Source organism: Oncorhynchus mykiss, unplaced genomic scaffold (assembly GCF_013265735.2).
Source record: "Oncorhynchus mykiss isolate Arlee unplaced genomic scaffold, USDA_OmykA_1.1 un_scaffold_792, whole genome shotgun sequence".
Classification (NCBI taxonomy): domain Eukaryota; kingdom Metazoa; phylum Chordata; class Actinopteri; order Salmoniformes; family Salmonidae; genus Oncorhynchus; species Oncorhynchus mykiss.
This window is the reverse complement of record NW_023494239.1, coordinates 45,001-50,021: the sequence shown is the minus strand read 5'-3', so window position 1 is coordinate 50,021 and position 5,021 is coordinate 45,001. Positions and strand designations below refer to the sequence as shown.

The 5,021-nt window shown below is 45.3% G+C and overlaps 14 non-coding genes and 1 pseudogene across 14 annotated transcripts; all 15 read left to right on the top strand.

The window, feature by feature from the left end:
• The first annotated feature begins 238 nt into the window (after positions 1 to 238).
• On the top strand, positions 239 to 357 carry LOC118962718. The gene has a single exon (XR_005050050.1). It is a non-coding gene; the product is annotated as a 5S ribosomal RNA (ribosomal RNA).
• A 260-nt stretch (positions 358 to 617) lies between these two features.
• Positions 618 to 736, top strand: LOC118962665. Its single transcript, XR_005049997.1, has one exon. It is a non-coding gene; the product is annotated as a 5S ribosomal RNA (ribosomal RNA).
• Positions 737 to 913: 177 nt separating this feature from the next.
• LOC118962717 lies at positions 914 to 1,032 on the top strand. Its single transcript, XR_005050049.1, has one exon. It is a non-coding gene; the product is annotated as a 5S ribosomal RNA (ribosomal RNA).
• A 260-nt stretch (positions 1,033 to 1,292) lies between these two features.
• Positions 1,293 to 1,411, top strand: LOC118962669. The gene has a single exon (XR_005050001.1). It is a non-coding gene; the product is annotated as a 5S ribosomal RNA (ribosomal RNA).
• A 177-nt stretch (positions 1,412 to 1,588) lies between these two features.
• On the top strand, positions 1,589 to 1,707 carry LOC118962716. The gene has a single exon (XR_005050048.1). It is a non-coding gene; the product is annotated as a 5S ribosomal RNA (ribosomal RNA).
• A 177-nt stretch (positions 1,708 to 1,884) lies between these two features.
• Positions 1,885 to 2,003, top strand: LOC118962731. Its single transcript, XR_005050063.1, has one exon. It is a non-coding gene; the product is annotated as a 5S ribosomal RNA (ribosomal RNA).
• A 177-nt stretch (positions 2,004 to 2,180) lies between these two features.
• Positions 2,181 to 2,299, top strand: LOC118962715. The gene has a single exon (XR_005050047.1). It is a non-coding gene; the product is annotated as a 5S ribosomal RNA (ribosomal RNA).
• Positions 2,300 to 2,559: 260 nt separating this feature from the next.
• LOC118962667 lies at positions 2,560 to 2,678 on the top strand. The gene has a single exon (XR_005049999.1). It is a non-coding gene; the product is annotated as a 5S ribosomal RNA (ribosomal RNA).
• A 177-nt stretch (positions 2,679 to 2,855) lies between these two features.
• On the top strand, positions 2,856 to 2,974 carry LOC118962714. Its single transcript, XR_005050046.1, has one exon. It is a non-coding gene; the product is annotated as a 5S ribosomal RNA (ribosomal RNA).
• Positions 2,975 to 3,151: 177 nt separating this feature from the next.
• On the top strand, positions 3,152 to 3,270 carry LOC118962713. The gene has a single exon (XR_005050045.1). It is a non-coding gene; the product is annotated as a 5S ribosomal RNA (ribosomal RNA).
• Positions 3,271 to 3,447: 177 nt separating this feature from the next.
• LOC118962744 lies at positions 3,448 to 3,566 on the top strand (annotated as a pseudogene).
• A 260-nt stretch (positions 3,567 to 3,826) lies between these two features.
• LOC118962754 lies at positions 3,827 to 3,945 on the top strand. The gene has a single exon (XR_005050076.1). It is a non-coding gene; the product is annotated as a 5S ribosomal RNA (ribosomal RNA).
• A 177-nt stretch (positions 3,946 to 4,122) lies between these two features.
• On the top strand, positions 4,123 to 4,241 carry LOC118962711. Its single transcript, XR_005050043.1, has one exon. It is a non-coding gene; the product is annotated as a 5S ribosomal RNA (ribosomal RNA).
• A 260-nt stretch (positions 4,242 to 4,501) lies between these two features.
• Positions 4,502 to 4,620, top strand: LOC118962664. The gene has a single exon (XR_005049996.1). It is a non-coding gene; the product is annotated as a 5S ribosomal RNA (ribosomal RNA).
• Positions 4,621 to 4,797: 177 nt separating this feature from the next.
• LOC118962729 lies at positions 4,798 to 4,916 on the top strand. The gene has a single exon (XR_005050061.1). It is a non-coding gene; the product is annotated as a 5S ribosomal RNA (ribosomal RNA).
• The last annotated feature ends 105 nt before the right edge of the window (positions 4,917 to 5,021 follow it).

Genomic DNA, 5,021 nt, shown 5'->3' with positions numbered 1-5,021 from the left:
AGGTCGGGCCTGGTTAGTACTTGGATGGGAGACCGCCTGGGAATATCAGGTGCTGTAAGCTTTTTGTCACTGCCTTGTGGAATTTCAACTCTTTGTCCATTTTTTCCCACAAGGCTGAAATATGTGCCCTCGCTTTGAAATAAGTAAGCAAGGTTAGTTTGTATTTCATCCAACAATCTGTGCTACAAATTATGGCTACAGTATATGCAATTTCATCCACTTTTTGAGATTGCCTTTCGCTTGCGGCCACACTGGCCTGAGTACGCCTGATCTCGTCCGATCTCGGAAGCTAAGCAGGGTCGGGCCTGGTTAGTACTTGGATGGGAGACCGCCTGGGAATACCAGGTGCTGTAAGCTTTTTGTCACTGCCTTGTGGAATTTCAACTCTTTGTCCGTTTTTTCCCACAAGGCTGAAATATGTGCCCTCGCTTTGAAATAAGTAAGCAAGGTTAGTTTGTATTTCATCCAACAATCTGTGCTACAAATTATGGCTACAGTATATGCAATTTCTTCCACTTTTTGAGTGACACAAAGATGCTTATCTAAATGGTGGAAATGCAACAGCTGTTAATCAGGCTCACTTTGACTTTACATAGTGCACCAAGAGATAATTTCTCGCTTACGGCCACACCGGCCTGAGTACGCCTGATCTCGTCCGATCTCGGAAGCTAAGCAGGGTCGGGCCTGGTTAGTACTTGGATGGGAGACCGCCTGGGAATATCAGGTGCTGTAAGCTTTTTGTCACTGCCTTGTGGAATTTCAACTCTTTGTCCGTTTTTTCCCACAAGGCTGAAATATGTGCCCTCGCTTTGAAATAAGTAAGCAAGGTTAGTTTGTATTTCATCCAACAATCTGTGCTACAAATTATGGCTACAGTATATGCAATTTCATCCACTTTTTGAGATTGCCTTTCGCTTGCGGCCACACTGGCCTGAGTACGCCTGATCTCGTCCGATCTCGGAAGCTAAGCAGGGTCGGGCCTGGTTAGTACTTGGATGGGAGACCGCCTGGGAATACCAGGTGCTGTAAGCTTTTTGTCACTGCCTTGTGGAATTTCAACTCTTTGTCCGTTTTTTCCCACAAGGCTGAAATATGTGCCCTCGCTTTGAAATAAGTAAGCAAGGTTAGTTTGTATTTCATCCAACAATCTGTGCTACAAATTATGGCTACAGTATATGCAATTTCTTCCACTTTTTGAGTGACACAAAGATGCTTATCTAAATGGTGGAAATGCAACAGCTGTTAATCAGGCTCACTTTGACTTTACATAGTGCACCAAGAGATAGTTTCTCGCTTACGGCCACACCTGCCTGAGTACGCCTGATCTCGTCCGATCTCGGAAGCTAAGCAGGGTCGGGCCTGGTTAGTACTTGGATGGGAGACCGCCTGGGAATATCAGGTGCTGTAAGCTTTTTGTCACTGCCTTGTGGAATTTCAACTCTTTGTCCGTTTTTTCCCACAAGGCTGAAATATGTGCCCTCGCTTTGAAATAAGTAAGCAAGGTTAGTTTGTATTTCATCCAACAATCTGTGCTACAAATTATGGCTACAGTATATGCAATTTCATCCACTTTTTGAGATTGCCTTTCGCTTGCGGCCACACTGGCCTGAGTACGCCTGATCTCGTCCGATCTCGGAAGCTAAGCAGGGTCGGGCCTGGTTAGTACTTGGATGGGAGACCGCCTGGGAATACCAGGTGCTGTAAGCTTTTTGTCACTGCCTTGTGGAATTTCAACTCTTTGTCCGTTTTTTCCCACAAGGCTGAAATATGTGCCCTCGCTTTGAAATAAGTAAGCAAGGTTAGTTTGTATTTCATCCAACAATCTGTGCTACAAATTATGGCTACAGTATATGCAATTTCATCCACTTTTTGAGATTGCCTTTTGCTTGCGGCCACACTGGCCTGAGTACGCCTGATCTCGTCCGATCTCGGAAGCTAAGCAGGGTCGGGCCTGGTTAGTACTTGGATGGGAGACCGCCTGGGAATATCAGGTGCTGTAAGCTTTTTGTCACTGCCTTGTGGAATTTCAACTCTTTGTCCGTTTTTTCCCACAAGGCTGAAATATGTGCCCTCGCTTTGAAATAAGTAAGCAAGGTTAGTTTGTATTTTATCCAACAATCTGTGCTACAAATTATGGCTACAGTATATGCAATTTCATCCACTTTTTGAGATTGCCTTTCGCTTGCGGCCACACTGGCCTGAGTACGCCTGATCTCGTCCGATCTCGGAAGCTAAGCAGGGTCGGGCCTGGTTAGTACTTGGATGGGAGACCGCCTGGGAATACCAGGTGCTGTAAGCTTTTTGTCACTGCCTTGTGGAATTTCAACTCTTTGTCCGTTTTTTCCCACAAGGCTGAAATATGTGCCCTCGCTTTGAAATAAGTAAGCAAGGTTAGTTTGTATTTCATCCAACAATCTGTGCTACAAATTATGGCTACAGTATATGCAATTTCTTCCACTTTTTGAGTGACACAAAGATGCTTATCTAAATGGTGGAAATGCAACAGCTGTTAATCAGGCTCACTTTGACTTTACATAGTGCACCAAGAGATAGTTTCTCGCTTACGGCCACACCTGCCTGAGTACGCCTGATCTCGTCCGATCTCGGAAGCTAAGCAGGGTCGGGCCTGGTTAGTACTTGGATGGGAGACCGCCTGGGAATATCAGGTGCTGTAAGCTTTTTGTCACTGCCTTGTGGAATTTCAACTCTTTGTCCGTTTTTTCCCACAAGGCTGAAATATGTGCCCTCGCTTTGAAATAAGTAAGCAAGGTTAGTTTGTATTTCATCCAACAATCTGTGCTACAAATTATGGCTACAGTATATGCAATTTCATCCACTTTTTGAGATTGCCTTTCGCTTGCGGCCACACTGGCCTGAGTACGCCTGATCTCGTCCGATCTCGGAAGCTAAGCAGGGTCGGGCCTGGTTAGTACTTGGATGGGAGACCGCCTGGGAATACCAGGTGCTGTAAGCTTTTTGTCACTGCCTTGTGGAATTTCAACTCTTTGTCCGTTTTTTCCCACAAGGCTGAAATATGTGCCCTCGCTTTGAAATAAGTAAGCAAGGTTAGTTTGTATTTCATCCAACAATCTGTGCTACAAATTATGGCTACAGTATATGCAATTTCATCCACTTTTTGAGATTGCCTTTTGCTTGCGGCCACACTGGCCTGAGTACGCCTGATCTCGTCCGATCTCGGAAGCTAAGCAGGGTCGGGCCTGGTTAGTACTTGGATGGGAGACCGCCTGGGAATACCAGGTGCTGTAAGCTTTTTGTCACTGCCTTGTGGAATTTCAACTCTTTGTCCGTTTTTTCCCACAAGGCTGAAATATGTGCCCTCGCTTTGAAATAAGTAAGCAAGGTTAGTTTGTATTTCATCCAACAATCTGTGCTACAAATTATGGCTACAGTATATGCAATTTCATCCACTTTTTGAGATTGCCTTTCGCTTGCGGCCACACTGGCCTGAGTACGCCTGATCTCGTCCGATCTCGGAAGCTAAGCAGGGTCGGTCCTGGTTAGTACTTGGATGGGAGACCGCCTGGGAATACCAGGTGCTGTAAGCTTTTTGTCACTGCCTTGTGGAATTTCAACTCTTTGTCCGTTTTTTCCCACAAGGCTGAAATATGTGCCCTCGCTTTGAAATAAGTAAGCAAGGTTAGTTTGTATTTCATCCAACAATCTGTGCTACAAATTATGGCTACAGTATATGCAATTTCTTCCACTTTTTGAGTGACACAAAGATGCTTATCTAAATGGTGGAAATGCAACAGCTGTTAATCAGGCTCACTTTGACTTTACATGGTGCACCAAGAGATAGTTTCTCGCTTACGGCCACACCGGCCTGAGTACGCCTGATCTCGTCCGATCTCGGAAGCTAAGCAGGGTCGGGCCTGGTTAGTACTTGGATGGGAGACCGCCTGGGAATACCAGGTGCTGTAAGCTTTTTGTCACTGCCTTGTGGAATTTCAACTCTTTGTCCGTTTTTTCCCACAAGGCTGAAATATGTGCCCTCGCTTTGAAATAAGTAAGCAAGGTTAGTTTGTATTTCATCCAACAATCTGTGCTACAAATTATGGCTACAGTATATGCAATTTCATCCACTTTTTGAGATTGCCTTTCGCTTGCGGCCACACTGGCCTGAGTACGCCTGATCTCGTCCGATCTCGGAAGCTAAGCAGGGTCGGGCCTGGTTAGTACTTGGATGGGAGACCGCCTGGGAATACCAGGTGCTGTAAGCTTTTTGTCACTGCCTTGTGGAATTTCAACTCTTTGTCCGTTTTTTCCCACAAGGCTGAAATATGTGCCCTCGCTTTGAAATAAGTAAGCAAGGTTAGTTTGTATTTCATCCAACAATCTGTGCTACAAATTATGGCTACAGTATATGCAATTTCTTCCACTTTTTGAGTGACACAAAGATGCTTATCTAAATGGTGGAAATGCAACAGCTGTTAATCAGGCTCACTTTGACTTTACATAGTGCACCAAGAGATAGTTTCTCGCTTACGGCCACACCGGCCTGAGTACGCCTGATCTCGTCCGATCTCGGAAGCTAAGCAGGGTCGGGCCTGGTTAGTACTTGGATGGGAGACCGCCTGGGAATATCAGGTGCTGTAAGCTTTTTGTCACTGCCTTGTGGAATTTCAACTCTTTGTCCGTTTTTTCCCACAAGGCTGAAATATGTGCCCTCGCTTTGAAATAAGTAAGCAAGGTTAGTTTGTATTTCATCCAACAATCTGTGCTACAAATTATGGCTACAGTATATGCAATTTCATCCACTTTTTGAGATTGCCTTTCGCTTGTGGCCACACTGGCCTGAGTACGCCTGATCTCGTCCGATCTCGGAAGCTAAGCAGGGTCGGGCCTGGTTAGTACTTGGATGGGAGACCGCCTGGGAATACCAGGTGCTGTAAGCTTTTTGTCACTGCCTTGTGGAATTTCAACTCTTTGTCCGTTTTTTCCCACAAGGCTGAAATATGTGCCCTCGCTTTGAAATAAGTAAGCAAGGTTAGTTTGTATTT